The 22,299-nt window shown below is 40.9% G+C and overlaps 1 long non-coding RNA gene across 1 annotated transcript; it reads right to left on the reverse strand.

Moving 5' to 3' along the window:
• Window positions 1–886: 886 nt before the first annotated feature.
• On the reverse strand, window positions 887–22,091 carry LOC117872736. The gene is made up of 3 exons (XR_004644577.1): window positions 21,960–22,091; window positions 1,158–1,338; window positions 887–906 (listed from the first exon to the last, which is right to left on the reverse strand). It is a non-coding gene; the product is annotated as an uncharacterized LOC117872736 (long non-coding RNA).
• Window positions 22,092–22,299: the final 208 nt, after the last annotated feature.

The following is a 22,299-nucleotide window of genomic DNA, read 5'->3' on the forward strand; positions in this document are numbered from 1 at the left end:
TATTCGCAGTGGTGGCAGCAGACCTCCCAGCCTTAGGGGTACGAGGCTTCTTCTCCTTTACTGTAGGGAGTGATTCCTTCTTTCCTGTATCAAGAAGAGCATAACAGTTACCTATTACCACGGCAGGAGGGTTCGGAGCAGGGGTGGAGCACTGCCTGCTGCCAGAAGTAACCAGCTGCCAGTGTCCATCCTGAGCCATCTCCTCCTCCACCAGTGGTGTATCAGCAGTCCTGTGTACTGGGACAGCTACCTCAGCTGTCTCCACACGGACACTGTCGAGGAATTGCTCGTGGATTCGGATGCTCCTCAACCTAGCCACCTCCTCCTGTAGCTCTCCCACCTGCTGCCTGAGAGATTCCACCAGCAGGCACCTCTCACATTGGATGGTCCCCCCCAGCCTGGATATCAGTAAGTGGAAATTGCAAGTTACAGTCTCTGCAAAACCACACCAGGATCTGGGTAGAAGCATCCATGCTCAGGCGCTCTGTCTGGCTACAGGCACAGGTGGAGGAGACAGAAGCAGTGCTGGCACAGGTGTTGCGGGTCTTCCTAACCATCGTAAGCCTCCCTCTGTCAAACTCCCGTCTGCAGCCCCCTGTCCGCTGAAAGGGTTGTTTAAGCAAGAAGTTTTGAATGTAGTTGGTTTATAGGTATTAAGGGGAATAAAGAGAAAACAGATAGAACCGGCAAGGGACCCTCGCCCCCTTTCTGCTCCCTTGCGAAACTCCCTGTTAGCAGCCCCTGTTCGCAAAAGCTCCCTGGTCACTTGTGCGCTGCTTTATAAAACCCTGGCCTGTATGAATGCCCCGCCCACTGATTAAGGCTCAGCCACTTACCAGAGGCTTCTAGCTTTCAAACCTTCCTTTGAAGCTCACAGCTTCCAACTGCCAGCCACAGCACACGGTCCTTCAAACAACCAAAACAAACAAACAGACTGACAAACACAAGCTCAGCACACAGCTGAATCAACTGAAGTTGGTCCAATAAAAGATATTATGTTGCCTATCTTGTCTCTCTATTCCATATCTGGCAGTCCTCACACTGCTGTCCCACACTGCTCTCAACTGTGCTAGGGTCATCTTGACCAGACATTATTTCCTCAGGTGCCCCTTGGTGATTGCAGCTGATGGCAAGCTCACACACCCAGAGGCACATACCTTATAGCAGCCATACGCTGTGCTTCCACATGGTCTTATAGGAAATCCTGGACTTCCTCACCTTCAGGACAGAGGAGCATGTCCAGTCCCATCTTAACAGTAGTCACCAGAGTGCCAAGAGCTACAAGTGGCTGGCAAAGCAAATTCAGAAGATGTTCTCCCAAGACACAGACCAGTGCCACTACAAAGGATTACAAGAACACAAGGGACAAGAACAGAGTCTTCAGTAATATTGCCAGTACCTGTTTGTCCTGAGGAGCTGGACTGGATTTCTTCAAGGGAGGCCATCACTAAACCCTGGCATGGGGTTTTGGACAGTTTGGAGTAGACTGTAGAAGGCACCCAACTGACTCCACCAGGAGGAGATTCCTTTGGACAGCAAAGATCTCTTTGGCATACCCAACCCAAAGCTGGATACCTGGAGAAATTTTCTGGGAGTTTGAAGGAAATCTTTATTTTTTGCAATGAAAACAATCCCTTGCCCACTACAGAACACATACTACTAAACCAGCCAGCATACCTGCAAGCTGCCTTTGGTTTCTTGTGTCAAGAAACTTTTCATAGATTCACAGAGTTGAAGACCAGAAAGGACCATTAAATCATCTAGTTTGACCTCCTGTATATCACAGGCTATTAAGTTTCACACAGTTACCCTTGTATTGAACCCAATAACTTGAATTTGGCTAAAGCATAACTTGTGTTTGGCTTAAACATATCTTCCAGAAAGTCTTTATTTGAAGATATCAAGAAATGGAGAATCAACCACTTCCCTGTGTAGTTTGTCTCAATGGTTAATTACCCACACTGTCAAAAAATGTGCCTTATTTCTAATTTGAATGGTCTGACTTCTGCTTCCAGCTTTTAGTTCTTGCTATGCCTTCCCTCACTAGATTAAAAGCCCTTTAATATCTAGTTTAGGTATTTAGTCACTGTAATCAAGTCACTTCTCAGTGGTTTAATTTTTGGCAAAGAAAAGAACTGGGGAAATGCAAGTGATGAATTAGGTCACATTTGGAAAAACATCTGTGTTTTTGCTCCAGCAGAATGCTTGCAGAAAGCTAATGAATGAAATACATATATATACCAGACAAACACACGTGGCACATATTTGGTGAGACAATGGACACTCGAAGACATTTGGAAATCAGACAAGACACATGAGTTGACCATTTGAAAAAGATCTTTTATTTTCACAATTTACATTAGCATTGGCAAGAACAGAACCTGCACCTCCCTCCCTTGCTCATGACAGCAGCACTGCAAGGCTTTAAAAATCAAACATTATATGGCAGGCATGTTTAGTGTAATAGCAGATAGAATAAAAAAACTGTTCACCTTTCTGCACTCCTCAGCTTTTGGGTCATCTGGACAGGATATCCACTTTTGTTCAAATACCATTTGCAGACACCCTAGGGTCCTATTTACAATTGACTTTTGTTGCAAGCATGTACAATCTAAAGCCATGATGACATAACAAGAGCTAATGGCTGAAAGCTAAACCTAGATAAATTCAGGCTAGAAATAAGGCACAATTGTTTCACAGTAAGGGCAAGTAACCATTGGAATAACTTTTCTGATGGACAGCACAAACCACATCCCTGATACAACCTCCCCCCACACACACACACACACCACCACCGCTACTACCACCATCACTAAATTTCAACTGTCTGCTTCAAAGCATGGGGCCACTACAGGTTTTCAAAGAAAATGTCATCAGAATTTTTAAACATGGGCAAAACGATGTATTTTCCCCTACCCTGATCCTTAGGCTGAAGCAGACACCTTGCATGGAGAATTTCAGCCCAAATTATAACTTTACCAAAATGTAATCAACAACAGAAAGTAGGGTTCTGTAGTGGGAAGTGTTGGGCAACCTTAACAACAGGCAGCGCTTTCAACTCCACACATAATTAATCTATAGATTTGCTCTCTAGAGAAAGGCGCATGTCTAGTTTCATCTTTCCAATAGTTGCTGGAATGCAAATTTACTGGTAGCTACCAGAAAAATGCAGAACCTTGGCTATAGCAGAGATGAGTTCTAGTGCAGAAGTAAAGCCAAGGAGTTGTGACAGATCCACAACACTACGAAGAGCAATAACAACAACTCTGTCAACTAGTGTACTACTGTCAAGGCTGTATCCCCACTTTGAACTTTAGGATACAAATGTAGGGGCCTGCATGAAAACTTCTAAGCTTAACTACCAGCTTAGGTCTGGTCCGCTGCCATCATCCCAATGGATTCCCTCCCTGGGAAACCTTGAGAAACCTTTCACCAAGTCCCTGGTGAATACAGATCCAAACCCCTTGGATCTAAAACAAGGAGAAATTAACCATTCCCCTCCTTCCTCCCACCAACTCCTGGTGAACACAGATCCAACCCCCTTGGATCTAAAACAAGCAAAAATTAACCATCCCCCCTTCTTTCTCCCACCAACTCCTGGTGAATACAGATCCAACCCCCTTGGATCTAAAACAAGGAAAAAATCAATCAGGTTCTTAAAAAGAAGGCTTTTAATTAAAGAAAAAGGTAAAAATCATCTCTGTAAAATCAGGATGGAAAATAACTTTACAGGGTAATCAAACTTAAAGAGCTCAGAGGACTCCCCTCTAGTCTTAGGTTCAAAGTACAGCAAACAAAGATAAACACTCTAGTAAAAGGTACATTTACAAGTTGAGAAAACAAAGTAAAACTAAGACGCCTTGCCTGGCTTTTTACTTACAAGTTTGAAATAGGAGAGACTTGTTTAGAAAGATGGGGAGAACCTGGACTGATGTCTGGTCCCTCTCAGTCCCGAGAGCGAACGAACAACTCAAACAAAGAGCACAAACAAAAGCCTCCCCCCCCCCACCCTTGCAAGATTTGAAAGTATCTTGGTCCTTTGGGTCAGATGCCAGCCAGGTTATCTGAGCTTCTTAACCCTTTATAGGGAAAAGGATTTTGGAGTCTCTGGCCAGGAGGGATTTTATAGTACTGTACACAGGATAGCTGTTACCCTTCCCTTTATAGTTATGACAACTACCTGTGTCTATGATGATTAATAGATTCATATATTTTAAGGCCAGAAAGGACCATTTTGTTAATAATCTGATATTGTTTAATGTATTTATTAACAAACTGGAAAGGGGGATGAGCAGTGAGGTACAAAATTTGAAGATGACACTGTGACAGAAATTGCAACTAGATGCATTATTTTTGGGGACCATAATGTATTAAGCTTATGAATGGTTTAGGCATCACTGTAAACCACAGACTGTATGCAACTCCAGGGGAAGAGGAGGTGTACCACAACTCCTCCAGAAACCAAAAACAGTAGGGGGGCATAAAAAGGCAAACTGACTCAGGGCCTTCTTTGTAATCTAGCAAATCTACCTTCTGTTCAAGGCAGGGCCCCAACCCTGGGGGGTTGGAAAGGTTGGAAGGGTTGGAAAGACTTTGCCTTAGTAGGGTCTCATAAGACTGATGGGTGATTCCTGGTACGTTTAGTATGTATTTAAATCTGTTTACTGTTTTTATGGTTTTTCTCTGGTAATGATTTTATCTGAAGAATAAATGTGCTTGCATAAAAAGAGCTGTGTGGTAGCTTTTAACTGCCGGCAATATGCTATTCATAGCCCTCAGAGACAAAACAATGCACAGGCATTGGCCATTAGACAGACTGGCTTGCCAGGGATATCACAATGAAAGGCAAGGAGTTGTGCACCCTTAAAAAATCCCAGTCAGAAGGCAGTGGGACAAGTGTCTCTGCCCCAAGACAGGTGGTAGCTGGAGATCTGAGACCTAATTTAGGCATAATCATAAACATCTATTATTAGTATATCTATGATTTAATCAGAAGTAAGGTCCCCAATTTTGCAACTCTTACTGAAATATGGTTGGATTATGCCAGTGGACCAATTTTGGCCCAGGTGGTGCTGGCAGGCTACTTGGTACCATATGAACTAAGAAGGATCATAGAGAGAGAGAGACATAGCATCTAGCCTATAAATGCAGGAGGTCTTCCACCCAAAACATGGATCTGATACAGTGTTCCATCTACTATGGGAGTCCTGAGATGGTGTTAAAATGAGGATGGTTCTCATGAATGGTTTGTCTTGCTACACAGCAAAGTCCCTAGTTAAGCTGATGGAATGTCTTACTGCTATAACACTGAAGTAACCCAGTCTGATTGTGCTTGGTGATTTCAATATCCATATAATTCTCTTTCTTCTACCATGGGACTATCCCAGTTGGTTGTAGGCTCAACTCATACAGCTGGTCAAACCTGAGAGCTGGTGTTTGGGTTGAGATTGAAAGTCCGCAGAATCAGGGAAGGTGAGTTATATGGGACCAGGAATATTCAGGACCTGGGGGCCCAACTGCACCAAAGTTTGAGGTCAGGTCTCTCACCCGGCTCCCCCTGCCGCCCCCGCGCACCTCCTCTGGAGCATCTCCCGGCCTTGCCTGCTGCCCCCAGGTGATTTAAAAGGGCCTGGGGGCTGTGGCGTACCCAGGTGTAGTGATCAGGGGGAGCGATCACAAAAAAAGGTGCCACCTGCTGCGGCGCCTTTTACTCACCCGGGGGCTCTGGGTCTTCAGCAGCAGGTCCTTCACACGCTCCACGGGTCTTCAGCGGCATTTCGGCGGCAGGTCCTTTGGTGCTGCCAAACACACCTGGAGCGAGTGAAGGACCGCCACCGAAGTGCCACCGAAGATCTGGAGCGCCGCTCCGTCAGTAAAAGCGCCACCGGGTGAGTAAAAATTAAAAAGGTGCCAAGAAATTGAAAAGGCGCCGCTTGGGCTTGGTGGGAGAGTGGCCGTTACCCCGCTCCTCCCCTTTAGCTACGCTACTGCCTGTAGGTACCCGGCCACCGCCACCACCTCTGGCAGTGCAGCGGGACTAAGGCAGCTTCCTGCCCGGCCTCACTCCACACCACTCTCGGAAATGGCCGGAACGGCCCTATGGACCGGGATGAGGGGGTGTTTCCACATGCTGCCCCTGCCCCAAGAGGTGAATCTACAGCTCCCATTGGCCAGGAGCTGCGGCCAGTGGGAGCTGCGAGGGTGGTGCTGCGGAGAGACCCCGTGTCTCCCCAGCCTAGGAGCCACAGCGAGAGGGGTGTGCAGATAGCTTTTAGGAGCCACATGAGGTAATCGCTGCATCCCCACTATGGCAAGCCTCCCCTAACTGGGCCCCTCTTCCCCACTCCTGCAAGGCTCCCTAGCTAGGACTCTCATCCCCACTCTTGCCAGCCCCCCGTCAGGATCCTTACCCTCCAACTCCATCCAGCCCTCTCAGCCAGGCCTCCACTTGCACTTAAAAAGTTGGATAACACACGGAGTTCGGCCAACATGAGCAACAGATATGTAACCCTCTAGGAGGTTGCACACAGTGTCACTTCTGTAGGCCAAGTTCATTGTACACATACAGCTGCTTGCATACCACCATTGTTCTCCACAATCTTCTTGTGTCTCACCTTTCAGTCTCTCTCTCTGTTTCAAACCCTAACCTCAACTCTGTGTCCCACACTCCCATCCCCCTAACCCTAATCATGTGTGCTCCCCCATCTGCATTACAGTGTACCCCATTTTCCCACCCCATGCCAGGGTCTCTGTGTTTCCCCTGTTTCTCCTCAGAATCCAGAAGCTCCCCAGTGTGATTATGATGACAGATTCAAATCAGTCAATCACCCATTTTTAGTAGAAATCGTTTTTTTCTGGTTCTGGTTGGCTCCAAAATCAGTAGGGTCCTGTTCATTGATTCCTAGAACATTCCCTGAAACTGTGGAATTGGAAGGATGTAGTTTTCAAAAGTTATTTTGTTATAGGCAGACAGACAGAGTAATGCCATTGAGTAGAGTGTAGGGCTTCACTTCACTCACCCAATTATTGCTTTTTGTTGTTAGTTTTTACAGTCTACAAATATTTGGGATTTGGGGGGTTTATTTGGGTTTTTTGGTCTGTTACCCTGTGTCACCCTCATTTGTCTTTTAATGATCACTCTCCTTCCCTTTGGTAATTATAGTTACTCTTGCCTGAACAATTTGTCTGTCTGGTAGTGTATTGTGCAGAACTGAACACTTTATTCTAGATGTAGCCAAACCAGAGCTGTATGGAGAATCACTATTAGTTCCTTGTCTATGATATGATTTCCCTGATTATGGAGCCCAAAACAACATTGTCCTTGAACTTGTGACAGTTACCTTATTGAAATCTAACCAAGAGAGATTTTCTTAAGGTAAATTTTATCTGAGTCAAATGCTCACTTTGACTGTTTTAAGTCATATTCCCAAGAAAGATTTCATGCAAGTTACATGCTGTTTTCTGATTGATTGTTGATAGGTTATGGTACAGCTTTCTTCTACCTTTTTCAGAAGGTAAGGACATATACCTATTCTGAAAAGTAAGAACTGGGTCTGAAGACTGCCTAAGGTTGTTCCTCTTTATGATTTTCTATGAAAGACTGTAAATGTCTCCTCTAGGGATATCTTCCAGATAATATTATTGCGTATCAATTTGAAACATATTTCATTTTTTCCTATGGATATCTGGTATTTAGTGTCTTCCAAAACTTGTGCCCTATGACAGATATTATATATTTTCTGTAATCTGAGAAAATCTGAGTAAAAAATTAAAATAAGCTAGTGTGAATACCATTAACCCCTCTATACATTTGATTTGTTGGTATATGTAATTTTTTATTTGGCATACCATCCATGGCTCTTGGCAGTCAAGAACTGCTAAAAATGGACTCCATGCTGCCAATTTGTAGAGTTTAATAGCTATTGAACAGAAAGTAATTTAGGAATTTTAGTGAGAATTTAGTACATACTTTTCTCAGTGGAATTTGTATGGAGGGAAGAAGTGAGAAATTGATTTTTGCCTGGAAGTGTATATTTATATAAAACCAACATCTATACTATGACTTGTCAACAGAATGTATTAGGGTTTTTTTCACATTTTATATTAAAAAATAATAAACTTTGGCCAGAAAATATTTCATAGGTGATCTGCTGCCAAGCAAGAAGGATTTGAATTATTTTTGGGCACTTTGAGTTATTAGGTCTCAGAATAAAAGAATAGAACATTAAGAATAAACTATTAAGTCAGTTAACCTAGTTGTCCTGGAGGAAAACACTGCTAAAGTGAACCACATTTTCATGTTGCCCTACCTGCTATAATGAATGATACATGAAACACTTTAGATGGTACCATGGGGTTCATAGTGATGAGCTGACAATGTGAGTTTCCTTGGCTTCACTGGCACACCATCCAAATATTTTATTAAACAAATTTTAATCTAATTTTGTATACATTCACAGATAAGGTCCATAACTGTTTTAAAATTATATTTTGTTAAAGGATAGAAGATCTACTTCTCCACTCCAAATATAACATATATAAAAATAATAACTGATGTTTTGTATGTAAGACAGAATTTACCAACATGGAAAAGTGTACATATACCTTGCACATTACCACCCACTGTAGTGCTCCTTTCATAAATATGATTAAGAGACGATCGCATGAAAGTAAGAAGAAATGAAGATGAATAACCCCAAATATCTCTGAGAATACAATGATCTTAAATTCACATAGTATCTACTAGCTAATTAATTTGTAGTTTCATCCACTCTGGTTCCACACTTTCACTGATCTGAAATAACCAGAAGGGAAAAGTAAAAGGAAAGAATGCTATATATTCACCTTGGCACAAGACTTTACTTAGGAAGTTAATATCAAGCACCATCACTGAACTGGCCTATTCTGGAATCCATCTTTCCACTACTTGCTATAGTACTTTTAAAAATACCATTTTATTGCTATTAACCAGTAAGGACTTGTCAAACAGTGCACTTTCTGGCTAATGGCACTTGAGGGATAACTAGAGTTTGGTTCTGGCTGCATTTGCTGAAGCTGGAAGAGAAAAGACCTGAGAACTTAAACCCTGAGGTAAAGGGAGAAGATGAAGAGGCCTGGTGAGAAGAGGTCCAGGGAAGTAGCAGCAATGAACTGACGTCTGCAGTATGTGGCTGCTGTTTATAGGGTCCCGGGGTTAGAATCTGGAATAATGGGCATGCCTGGGTTCCACCCCTGGCAAAGTAGTGTAAATCGTGAGAAGGGGGACAAGTCTCATTTGGAAGCCTGGGCAAAGGGCTTAATTTAAAGGGCCCAGGGCCAGGGTAGAAGATTCTGGTGAAGGCAGATAGCAAAAGTCTAACAAAACTATGCTGATTTTCACCAGCCAACTATCTGGCCCTTTCTGCCCATCCTATCTCCTGAGAGGATCAGAAATCTCCCTCTAAACTCCTATAATTTTGCTGTGGGCTATATCCCTGAAAATTCTCTCTCTTGAATTCACTCAGATGGAGAATTCAGAAGGGTTTCCAGCCCTTGTATCAAGTGTCAATTTTATGTCATTTTGCTATTTTTTTTCCTCCATGGAGATGATTTGCAGAAATGCTGATTTCCAGGGAGATAAAGTAGATTGGGTTACATTCTGTACTCCAAAGAGGAGGTTAGAGACAAGTTACACAATCTGTAACATACAGATATGCTATTGTATTAGTTAGTGTTACAAAGTAACTTGCATGACATACCCTATACCATCCAAAAAAAGATAACCACCTCTCAATAATATTGGCCCAGAGAATAAAAATCAGTATTGTTCCCAAAATTTGAGAACTCCAGAAAATCTGGTGGACTTGCTCAGTGATAAGCTGGTGAATTGGCTATTGATGTGAACCTTTGGTTTGTCATCCGGAAAGCTAATCAATCTAATGGCAACTGACTTTAGGTAAAGGCTGTCCCACTTCATTTTTAGCAAACTACATACATCATGTATTACATGTACAGATTTAAGAAAGGCACTTGTAAAAGTGACATTGTTACAGAGGACATATTCAGAATTTACCAGTACACTCTAGCTGCTTTGCACTTCTACAGCAACATAAAGCAGCCATAAATGCAGCATACCTGGCCAGCCTACCTGCTGTTCTAAACTGCTGGTGGTAAGAATATTCTAGCCACAGTCTCTCCTGCCCCAGTCTCCTCCAACATACCCATTACACAGAAAGGAATAAGCAATGTAGCGCTGAAGATGCCAGCTTTATGCTATATAGCGTTATCACCTTACTAGGAAAATCCCCATCTGCTTCATTAGGGTAGATTTCCAAATACTTTGCACTCCCTGAACTGCACAAAGCAGTTGGAATGAGGCCATGGCACTAAGCTATCAGCCTTTGGAATTTATTTGCTCAATATAGACTTCTGAACTTAAAACTTCAGGAAGTTAGAGTTATAGTTTTAAAGATAGATCAATTATTTCACTGAGGACTAGGTACTTAGCAAATTTTGGCCTCAACCCTTATTCTGCTCACAGAATGTAAAAAATCATCTTGGCTTTATTCATTATTAGGATCCCCTCAGCTTTTTTGGTTTTGGTTATTTTCACTATCCAAAGTGACTGAACAGTTTGCTGCGGTAAGTCAGCACTTGATTTTAAATTTGAGTTCTGTTCATTGATTGTGATTGGTCAGATAGGGTTCTGTTCTTGAGGGGGTGAGCATAACTTATTCACCTGCAACAATTTCCTTAACTCTATATTAGTTACAATTCTGCAAAAATGCCCTCTGAAACTTATGTTCATCAAGAGCACAAGTGTCAATCTCCAAACCTCAAGAGCTGGAAATCCAGGAAATGTGGAATTAAAGTTCCCCTGCATATATCTTCCAAGAGTGTTAGAGTTACAGTAAAAACAAGAGCATTAAAAAGCTGGGAAAAGAGTTAATACACAGCCACATGCCCTTAACTCCACCCCATTTGAGCTGCCAACAACTGGTTTCATCTTTCTTTTGGAAGTGGGAATATTTACCTTTAGTGATCTGACCTTCAGGAAAGAGACTCAGCAAAATCCTCTAATGCAGTGTTTCCTAAACTTGGGACGCCGCTTGTTTAGGGAAAGCCCCTGGCGGGCCTGGCCGGTATGTTTACCTGCCACGTCCACAGATCAGGCTGATCACAGCTCCTACTGGCCATGGTTTGCCGCTCCAGGCCAATGGGAGCTGCTGGAAGTGGTGCGGGCCGAAGGACATGCTGGCCGCCGATTCCAGCAGCTCTCATTGGCCTGGAGCGGCAAACCGCAGCTAGTGGGAGTCGCAATCGGCCAGACCTGAGGACGCGGCAGGTAAACAAACTGGCCCAGCCTGCCAGGGGCTTTCCCTACACAAGCGGCATCCCAAGTTTAGGAAACACTGCTCTAATGTATTGTCAGCCTCTTTCATTGGATTCATACAGCTGGAAGCAAAGAAGAGAGGCAGCTCAGTGTCTCAAGTGAGATCTCTGACCAGCAGCACTTACTTTCCTGATCAATGCTGCTACAAAGATCACACTGAAGGCCCTACTGTACTGCATGACTTGGAATTGAAGTTCCAGTGGGCACAGGAAAAATGGCTGGTTTTGTTAGAGAGGATTAAGGCATTTTGATGTTCTTAGTTTTCCTATGAGACTAGAATTAAAGTTGTATGGTTGTATTCTATGGGGAAAGTAAAATTAATTCTGCATTTCTCAGGTTTCTCATAGTTTTTAAGCTTACTTTGGGGAGTGATCCTCTGATGTTCAGGAAGGGCACAAGCAGCATAAGGAGCCCTGTTGTATAGCTACAATCATGAAGTCCATGTAAATTTTTTTGTTTGAATTTTTTTCATACTTACAATATAGTTTATTTCAGAACAATGAGAGAGATTAATTATGTGGCCTCTGCAACCTTAATTCTATGTATCTGCATTGCAATACCAGAGAGTTCTTTCAAAAGTGCTTGACTTAGGAGCCTAAAAACCATTTTCCTTAAACTTGGGCACTGAGAATTGTAGAGTCTCTGAGAAAGTCAATGGGATTTAGGCTCTTATGTCACACAGGCACTTTTGAAAATGGATCTTGAGCATCTAAGTCACTTATTTTTTAAAGGTATTTAGGCACCTAAAAGGTACAGATAGGTGCTGAGAAGCAGCTTTCAAAAGCACCTAGACATCCTGTTGTTCTGAGATACTATGGTGAACTTTTGATTTCAGTATCTGGTGTGCTCTCACCTTAAGACATCAAGGGCCTAATATTTCAGGTTTTGAGCACCCACAGGTGCCACTGACTTCATTGGAATGGTGAGTGTTCACCGCTTCTAAAAGTCAGGTTCTAGGTGTCACAAGACAGGCATCCATAAAATAAAATTAGTGACCACCTCTGATTTCAATGCATTCCCAGCAGCACAAAGGAAGCCTGTTACAGAGCTTGGCACAAAACCCAGTTCTCCTGAATTTTAGGAGAGTGCTTTAAACACAGGACCATCCTTTCTCTTCCTGTAGACTCCTGCCTCATTTAATCCACAGGAATTGCATAATATGCAATTATTCATTAGCCAGCAATAGAATACTGCACATAAAGATTTCTGGGTTCTCTTCTTGAATCTGGGAATAGCATGTGGTTTAGCAGAGGACTGACTGCTAGGATGCTTGGGTGCTATTTTTTATTATGATGTACATAATATTCATTTATCTGTAAGTCTCAAATGTTTTCTAAATGTGAATATATAGGAGTAGCCTCAGTCTGCAAACAACATAGTCAGACTACCTCTCAAAAAGGACATATTACATCTAGGTGCTTGGCTAAACTTGGGTCTGCTATGTTAGAATTCAAAATAGAAATCAGTCTCTATCAGAAATATTTTTATGCAAACTTTTGGGGACTCAGTTACTGAATCTGTGAGATAGGAATCTCATAGCTACCTCCATCTAGGGGAGGGATACAAAGTTTCATTCATTAATGGTTGCGAAATATAAAGTTATTAATGCCATTCAGTGAGAGGATGCATTGTCTCCTAGTTCCCACCCAGTGTTTCATATCCTAGGCCAAATGGTGTATTGATGAAGAAAAGCAGCAGTAGCTAGCCATTCATCTTACCTATGCCCTGAATGGCTGAAAGCCTGACACCTCCATCAGAACAAGGAGCATGGGCTCATCTATGAAACCACTTAGGAATTACGCTTCCCCAGTAATGAACCTGCTACGAAAGACAAGCAGGAAGTGCTGGGCTCGCAAGCCAGAGAAAACTAGTATACAGGCAATCTGAAAGTGGCTTGCCAGAACTGCCACTCTAGAGCAGAACCTCACAACTATCCTAGCCTTGGGGTAAGCCTAAATCTAATGGAATACTACTATATCCCCAGTGACTTGCCTATCTGTATCCGTGAGACTTTGAACAGAAAAAAGTCATTAGAATATGTGAAGTAGAAGCATCCAACCAATTCTTAGAGATAAGTAGTACCAGAATTTTGTCAGAGAAATTCAGTCTTGGGCCCAGCCCTGCCATAGCATTTTTCAGACCTATCATTTTTATTTGCACATGTCTGAGGACAGTGAAAATTAGAGCTTATAATAGGAAGAGGGTTGCAACTTTGAAGTTGAGGTTGAGTGCTACCTCCTCCATAATAATAAAGAGGAGAAAATGAAGATGCCTGTGGAACCTTAAAGCTGAATGAGGTAATTATACAGAGATGTAGCAGTTAAATAGGGATTAGAATACTTGCTGCAGCTAAAGTATTACTCTAAGAAAAATTAGGCTAATGTAAGGATTATCATCGGGGCTAGAGTTTAAATTATCTCTAATTACATTCACACAATAATTCTGTGTAGATGTAGCTCAATTGTGAAAGGTGATGTCAGATTTCAGGCACTCTAATTGATTCTGTGCCAGGGTTGTAGTGGGAGGGGGTAGGTGTGATATCCTTCGTCAACCTATATTCTACCCCAAATAAAATCACTGCAGGTGCATGCAAGTTTAAAATGCATTATCCACAAGTACTCTAAATATGCAAGTTTGAAATTTGCTGTCAGCACTCATTTATGCCCCTCAAGCAGAGTCACTTAAATATTTGAGGAAAGCTAACACAGGGGACATACATGATTACAGCTGAAACAAGTTCATTTTTAAATTAGCGAATACTTAGAGATTTTGCAGTATTTGCCCAGCTCAGTTCACCATAACTTCATTTTAGATTTCTATTTCCTAACATCTTTCCTCCACATTTGTAATTTCTCTACTGATAAAAGGCCTTCTCCCCCTCCCCCCGCCCCAATTATATGAGAAAATACCAGTTTGACGACTTATTGCACACAAGGCTTTAACAGTTCTAGCCACATACCTGGCTGCTTCAAAATCACTTTAAGTAACCCATAAGACATCATTTTAATCTACGATAATAAAGTGAACTTTTAAAGGATGTAACTTCAGTAAAACTGGAGAACCACAAAAAAAAGATTTTTTTTTATTTTTTTTAAAAACACAGACATACTGAGTTGTCAGAAGCTCTAGTCTTGCTCTTAAATTGGAGGTGTACTAGAAACAAATAAACTAGCTATCTAGAGGATATCAGTTTGAATACTCAGCAATATTTACTCAGGATGATAAACTATACCCAATATATCACCATAACTACATAGTGTTTGAAGGGGGAGAAAAAAAAGACATTCCAGCCATAGAAGTCTTTATTTGTTTTCTGTCACCCAGCATAGACACCCAACAATGACCCCCCGAATCTGGGCCCTAACAGTGTAGGGGAATGGATTTTGCTAGTGCAGAGTCACTAGTGTTACATCAGAGGTAGTCTTCAACAAAGGCTGCTGCTGAAGCTTGTGATCTTAGTGAAACTGTTCAGCCTGAACTAGCAGAGTTTCAGAAAGAACAGCATCCCTTGCTTTGTTAAAGAGTCTGTTCTTCATGAAACTGCAGATAATTCAAACACAACTTTTGAGCCAGCTGAACACTTTCATGAAGATCCTCTCTGTAAAAACAGCTTACTTTGTCAAACATCCTGTTCTTATCAACAATAAGATGAGACACAATATGGAAATCAGATACAAAGGAAGATGTAAGAACAAAAATGAAAACCAAGACAAACTTAAAAAGGAAAAACAAGCTCAATCGAAAATGGAATATTTGAAAATCAAAATGTTTGTACAAAACTAGAACAATTGCAGCTACTCTTACAAGTTGAGTAATATGCAAATAAGTATATAATGTTTACTTCCGTTATACACCAGGATCAAATCATTGTTTAGGTCTGGGATTTTTCAGTTGTAGAGGGCAGTTGGTTGCAGAGTTACCTGTCCTGTCCCCTCAGAGGAAACAGCCAGTATCATGATATACCATGCCCAGGAAGGATATTTTCAAAGGTGTTGAGCAGATTGAGCTCTTACTTACTTCCAAAGAGTACTGCTCATCACCTCTTGTTCATATGCCTAACTTGACACTCAATCTTGAAAAATGTAACTTTATCAATACTAAATGCAATAGGGTTCTCTATCTGCTAACTGTGAATAAAAATACTTTTGAAAAGAGTTTGAGAGGCTCAGACAAAAGAAGCTGTAAGTGCAGAGTAATATAGTATTCTGACCTTTTATGAGATTATCAGATTCCATGAGATGGTATATAAGCTTTTCAGAATATGCTGGGGGGAACTTGTGTGGTCTGGTGTATGACTGAAAGAAATGGAGGAGTCCAGGTAGCTAGATTTAGTATCCTAAGTCAAAGGTTAAAGTGTGAGGTATCTGAGTTAGTTTTCTCATACCTAGTACCCATTATCCCTTCCTCAATGGTGGGAGGGAAGTTTCCTAATACCTCCTTTAGGAAAAGCACATAGAGGCAAGAACCACTACAGCCATAGAAAATATTCAAGAAATAAGGTACTAATCAACATGAGGAAGGGTGGCAGAAATAGGTCTATCATTAGAGTACAGCATTCACACATAATCCTCTCTTGCCATATTCTCTGCATGGGTGTGTAGAGCCCTAATTGTGAAGGGTGAGGTTAGAGCCCTGCCCAGCTTGCTTGCTTCTTTGTCAGGCTCTAGAGTGGGGTTTTGTCCCAAGCAGTATCCAACATCATGAGAGTATACCACTTTTGTGAATACTGCACATGCAAAATTAAAATTAGTAATCTGAATAGCTCAGCATTAGTATTTGACATTTGCTTTCTGTGAACCAAATTTGATCACTAGTCACTGAAAGTGAACATAAATGGGGTACAATAATTACTGAAGCAAATTGATGAAGTGTTCATGGAAGTTGTGATGTACACCCAATTTTAGATCTACCCTCGGATAAGCATCTGGACAAGTTATTTAGGGTAAAAATTTCAAACTGGAGTGGTGTTTAAAGCTAGATATCTTAATCCTTATTTAGCTGCCTAAATATGCATATGGACCTAGGTTATTAAGTTGGGAACAAATGTTTGAAAATTTAGATCTTAACCTCATTGTTGCCTTCTGTAAAATGGGGATAAAACTGTCACATTGAAGATTGGGAATGATTGTAGTTCTATGAAAATAGAACTTTGTACAGAAGTATTAAGTGAACATATAGCTGAAAGGAAGAGAAAACAGCAGTGCATATGAGATATTACTACAGGACAATTTCCACAGTGAAAACTGCTTCATAGAAAGTTATCCTGGCCCACATCCCCTTCCATTCTGATCATTCTTTCATTCATTCATGAGGTGAAATACCCTGTGACAACTGCTCAATTCCTTACACAGAGAAGTGATATTAGGAAAGTACTTGATTTATTTTGCACCACCTTTGAATGCATTTTAGCAGTGCAGAGTGAGCACTACTCACCCAGCAATCTACAGGCCACTGTCAAGTGCTGCATAAACCCGCAGTTTTAACATTAAAAGAAGAACAGGAGGACTTGTGGCACCTTAGAGACTAACAAATTTATTAGAGCATAAGCTTTCGTGGACTACAGCCCACTTCTTCGGATGCATATAGAATGGAACATATATTGTTTTAACATTGTGAGCAAGGGAGTCTATCAATACCAATGGGCAGAGGACACACCACAACACAACTCACTTCGCACATGACATGCTCACTGTCATAATCTGTATCTAAAAGGTGTCTTATGAAAACTGCTAACAGGCTTGCCTTTAATATTATTGCATGGTATATGTAGGGATGATGAATAAAGAATTACACGTGTGCTGGAAATGTTCCTAAAATGTTTGGCAGGCCCTCCCTAAGTCTAGCCTGTTTTAGACAAAAGAATGCCATTTTCCAGGGTTGACTGTGTCTCCAAAGTAAATTAAGCAAGATGTGACCAAAGAGAACGAAAAGTACACTTACAAGTAAAGTAAACCAAAGCCAACAGGAGAGTAAGTAGGGGAAGATGACCACTTAATCTTGACAAGAGATGGAGACTGCAACCTTGAGGAAGCCTTCCTACTGCTTGAAACAGTGTGAGTGAACTTTGAGAAGATATATTCAGAGACAAAAAGCCATTTTGTCCATCACTGGATGGACACAAGGGGACAGAACTCTCATAAGCTGAGGTCACTCTATTCTTCAAGCAAAAGGAGCTGAAGTCTCTTGGAGCTAATTATAGGGAAGAAATATGCCTAGACAAAGTAGCTTGCTGAAGTTAGATTTTAGTCAATAGAAATCATGTTAGGTCTTGTTTTACTTAAAACTGTACATTTTCTATTCTCTCATCTGTTCTTTGTTGTTTGTTTTATTATGAAACTCTCTCAGTGCTGTGTATTAAACTGAAGGGTAAAATCCTCACCCAGTCTAACAGGCTGGTGTGTGCTCTGTCTCTTTGGAGGAAGTAAATTTGATAATTTCTGTGAGGGTGCAATGAGGACTGGACACAGCAGGGAAGATTGTTTTGGGAAGACTAAGGGATGGAAAGGCTATTGGTGTCCTGCTGCAAGGAGTAGCCAAGCTGGGGGATGTCAGGGGGAGGCCATTGTGCTGTGAGCAGGTGGCTAGTATCAGAGCTCTAAGCCAAAGCAGCACAGTCCAAAAACCCCAGGATTATAGGGCGGGTGCTGAAAAGCCCTTACTGGTGTGGGTGAACCACTCCCCCACCCCAAGTGTTAAATATCCACTGCTTCAAGCTCTTCCATGGCACCCACAGCATAGTGAAAGATGTCCTGGTACAGGAGTAAGAATGGCTATGAGGTGATTAAGTACTTCTGAAAACTCAAGTCTTATTTTCAGGACCTCTTCTAATGTCCCTGAGTGACTGACATAAAACTGCTTTATTCTAGGGTTTTTTTTTTTTTTTTTAAACCTGCAGATTCTGGTCACCTGAAGAAATAAGACAATGAAGTGACAGGCTAGCTGACTGCACATGCCTGAAGGAACACTGCCAGCAGGCCTGTCCCCTACTGATACTTCCCTCTCTTCCATCTCAAGGCATCTAAATGAGCCATGCAGGCTCTGCCAGAATCCACAAATAAAGGCACAGACAAATGCATATGAAGTCACTCATCCTACTGCTGAAAAGTGTCCCATGGGTCAAGCTCTCAGGAAGCTGAACCACAATTGATCCAGTTTCAATAAGTGGCCATGTTTCTCCTCACATTCCCTCTGCATTTAGGTAAGCCAGTACTAATTGCTGCAGGGAGGCATTTATATTCACTTAAACTTGGTTATATTGGTTTAGCTTCCTCCATAACGCTGGACTTTTTTCCTGAAGAATATGCTTTAGAAATTATTTCACGGAAGTTCTGTGACCTGTTATTCAGGTCATCAGACTAGATGATCACAATGGTCCCCTCTGGCCTGGGAATCTATGAATCAAGCCAAAGAGCTACAGACCAGGTTTAAACCAATTAAAAAGTATCTAAACACACAGTTGCACCAATTTAACTAAACAAGTATAAAGCTGTGTTTTTTTAATAGACTCACCCCCACTAAGTTTCAGCTAATCATTAGTCACTGTCAGTGCCAGACCAATACAGAACAATGTCAATTAAATCAGAAATGTGAATAACTTTGAATTATTTAAGAACATTTTACTTTATGACCAAAAAGCCACAATAGAGGAAAAAGGCTGTATTAATTTTTTAATAAGTGACCTGGTTTAGAGGGGAAGTGAAGAAAGCTATAGGAAGTTATTAGGGCTGTCGATTAATCACAGTTAACTCATGCGATTAACTCAAAAAATATTAATCCTGATTAAAAAAATTAATTACAATTAATCAGTTTTAATTGCACTGTTAAACAATAGAATACAAACTGAAATTTATTAAATATTTTGGATGTTTTTCTACAGTTTCATATACATTGTATTCTGTGTTGTAATTGAAATCAAAGTGCATATTTTGATAACATATTTGCACTGTAAAAATGATAAAAGAAATAGTATTTTTCAATTCACCTCATACAAGTACTGTAGTGCCATCTCTTTGTTGTGAAAGTGCAACTTACAAATGTATATTTTTTTGTTTGTTACATAACTGCATTCAAAAACAAAACAATGTAAAACTTCAGAGCCTACAAGTGCACTCAGTCCTCCTCCTTGTTCAGCCAATCACTAAAAAACAAATTTGTTAACATTTACAGGAGATAATGTTGCCCTCTTCTTATTTACAACATCACCAGAAATTGAGAACAGGCATTTGCATGGCACTTTTGAAGCTCGTGTTGCAAAGTATTTACGTGCCAGATATGCTAAAAAAAACATATGGCGCTTCATGCTTTGGCCACCATTCCAAAGGACATGCTTCCATGCTGATGACGCTCATTAAAAAAATAATGTGTTAATTAAATTTGTGACTGAACTCCTGGGGGGGAAACTGTATGTCCCCTGTTCTGTTTTACCTGCATACTGCCATACATTTCATGTTATAGAAGTCTCGGATGATGACCCAGCACATGTTCATTTTAAGAACACTTTCACTGTAGATTTGACAAAACGCAAAGAAGGTACCAATGTGAGATTTCTAACTGACCCAAGGTTTAAGAATCTGAAGTGCCTTCCAAAATCTGAGAGGAACGAGGTGTGGAGCATGTTTTCAGAAGTCTTAAATGAGCAACACTCCAAAGCGGAAACTACAGAACCCGAACCACCAAAAAAGAAAATCAACATCCTGCTTGTGGGATCTGACTCAGATGATGAAAATGAACATGCATCGGTCTACACTGCTTGGATTGTTATTGAGCAGAACCCATCATCAGCATGGACGCATGTCCACTGGAATGGTGGTTGACGCATGAAGGGACCTCTGAATCTTTAGCGTATCTAGCACTTAAATACCTTGTGACACCAGCTACAACAGTGCCATGCGAACCCGTTCTCACTTTCAGGTGACATTGTAAACAAGAAGTGGGCAGCATTATCTCCTGCAAACATAAACAAACTTCTTTGTTTTGGCAACTGGCTGAATAAGAAGTAGGACTGAGTGGACTTGCAGGCTCTAAAATTTTACATTATTTTATTTTTGAATGCAGTTCTTTGGACATAATTCTACATTTGTAAGTTCAACTTTCAGGATAAAGAGATTGCACTACAGTACTTGTATTAGGTGAATTGAAAAATACTATTTTTTTACAGTGCAAATACTTGTAATCAAAAATAATTATAAAGTGATCACTGTACACTTTATTCTGAGCTGTAATTGAAATCAATAGATTAGAAAATGTAGAAAACGTCAAAAAATAATTCAATGGTATTCTATTATTGTGTAACAGTGCTATTAATTGCAATTAATTTTTTAATCGCTTGACAGCCCTAGAAGTTACATATATGAAAGGGGAAGCTGATAGCTGCTGATTTATATTTATTATTAGAAACTGTAGAAAGTTGATAAGGGAGGTAAAAGGACAAGGAGAAGCCTATAACCAACACTAAGGAGTTTAAATACATTAGGAATGAAAATAATCCTGACAATGGTACTGGTCCGTATTATTTCCATCTAGTAGAATTACTAATAATGATGCATAAAGGCAAGAAGTATTTAATAAATACACCTCTACCCCGATATAAGCTGTCCTCAGGAAACAAAAAATCTTACCACGTTATAGGTGAAACTGCGTTATATCGAACTTGCTTTGATCCGCTGGAGCGCGCAGCCCTGCCCCCCCCGCCCCCGAGTGCTGCTTTACTGCGTTATATCCGAATTCGTGTTATATCGGGTCGCATTATATCGGGGTAGAGGTGTATTTCTATTCTGTATTTGGGAGGAAAATAGGTCCCATCAGATAACACTCTTTCTATTCCAAGAGTTTTAAGAGAGGTGGCAGAGGAGCTTGTTAGACCATTATGTTCATTTTTCAGTAAGACTTGGAACACTGTTCTACTGTGGGGAAGTTCTGGAACACTGGGGAAGTTCTAGAAGACTGGAAAGAAGCTAATGTTGTGCCAATTTTTTAAAAAGCTAAATAGGATGACCCAGGTAACTACAGGCCTGTCAGTCTGACATTGATTCCAGGAAAAATAATAGAGAGGCTGATTTAATTCTTTACTAAAAGAAGTCCTATAATATAATTAATGCAAGCCTACATAGGTTTATGGAAAATAGATCCTGTCTAACTTTTTACCAACCAAACTTGTAATTTCATTAAAAAAAAAGAAGAGTGATGTAATTACTTAGATTTCTGGAAGGCATTTGAGTTGGTAGCACATGGCATTTTGATTAAAAACTAGAAAGATAAAATTAATATGGCACACATTCAATGGATTAAAAACTGGCTAAATGATAGGTCTCAAAATGTAATTGTAAACAGGGAATCATCAAATAGGTGCATTTCTAATGGGGTCCTGTAGGGATCTGTTTTTAGCCCTATGCTATTTAACATTTTTATTAAGGAAGTGGAAGAAAACAGAATCAGTGAAAGTTTGCAGATGACACAAATTAGGGGAGTGGTAAATAAAGAAGAGGACAGATCACTGATACAGAACAATATGGATTGCTTGGTAAACTGGGTGCAAGCAAACAATATGGCTACATATAGATGTCTATATCTAGGAACAAAGAACACTTACAGAATGAATGACTATCCAGGTTTGGTAGCTGTCAAGGCTGTATCCCCACTTTGAACTTTAGGGTACAAAATATGGGGGCCTGCATGAAGACTTCTAAGCTTAACTACCAGCTTAGGTCTCGTCCGCTGCCACCATCCCAATGGATTCCCTTCCCTGGGAAGCCTTGAGAAACCTTTCACCAATTCCCTGGTGAATACAGATCCAAACCCCTGGGATCTAAAACAAGGAAAAAAATCAATCAGGTTCTTAAAAAGAAGGCTTTTAATTAAAGAAAAAGGTAAAAATCATCTCTGTAAAATCAGGATGGAAAATAACTTTACAGGGTAATCAAACTTAAAGA

Source organism: Trachemys scripta, chromosome 2 (assembly GCF_013100865.1).
Source record: "Trachemys scripta elegans isolate TJP31775 chromosome 2, CAS_Tse_1.0, whole genome shotgun sequence".
Classification (NCBI taxonomy): domain Eukaryota; kingdom Metazoa; phylum Chordata; order Testudines; family Emydidae; genus Trachemys; species Trachemys scripta.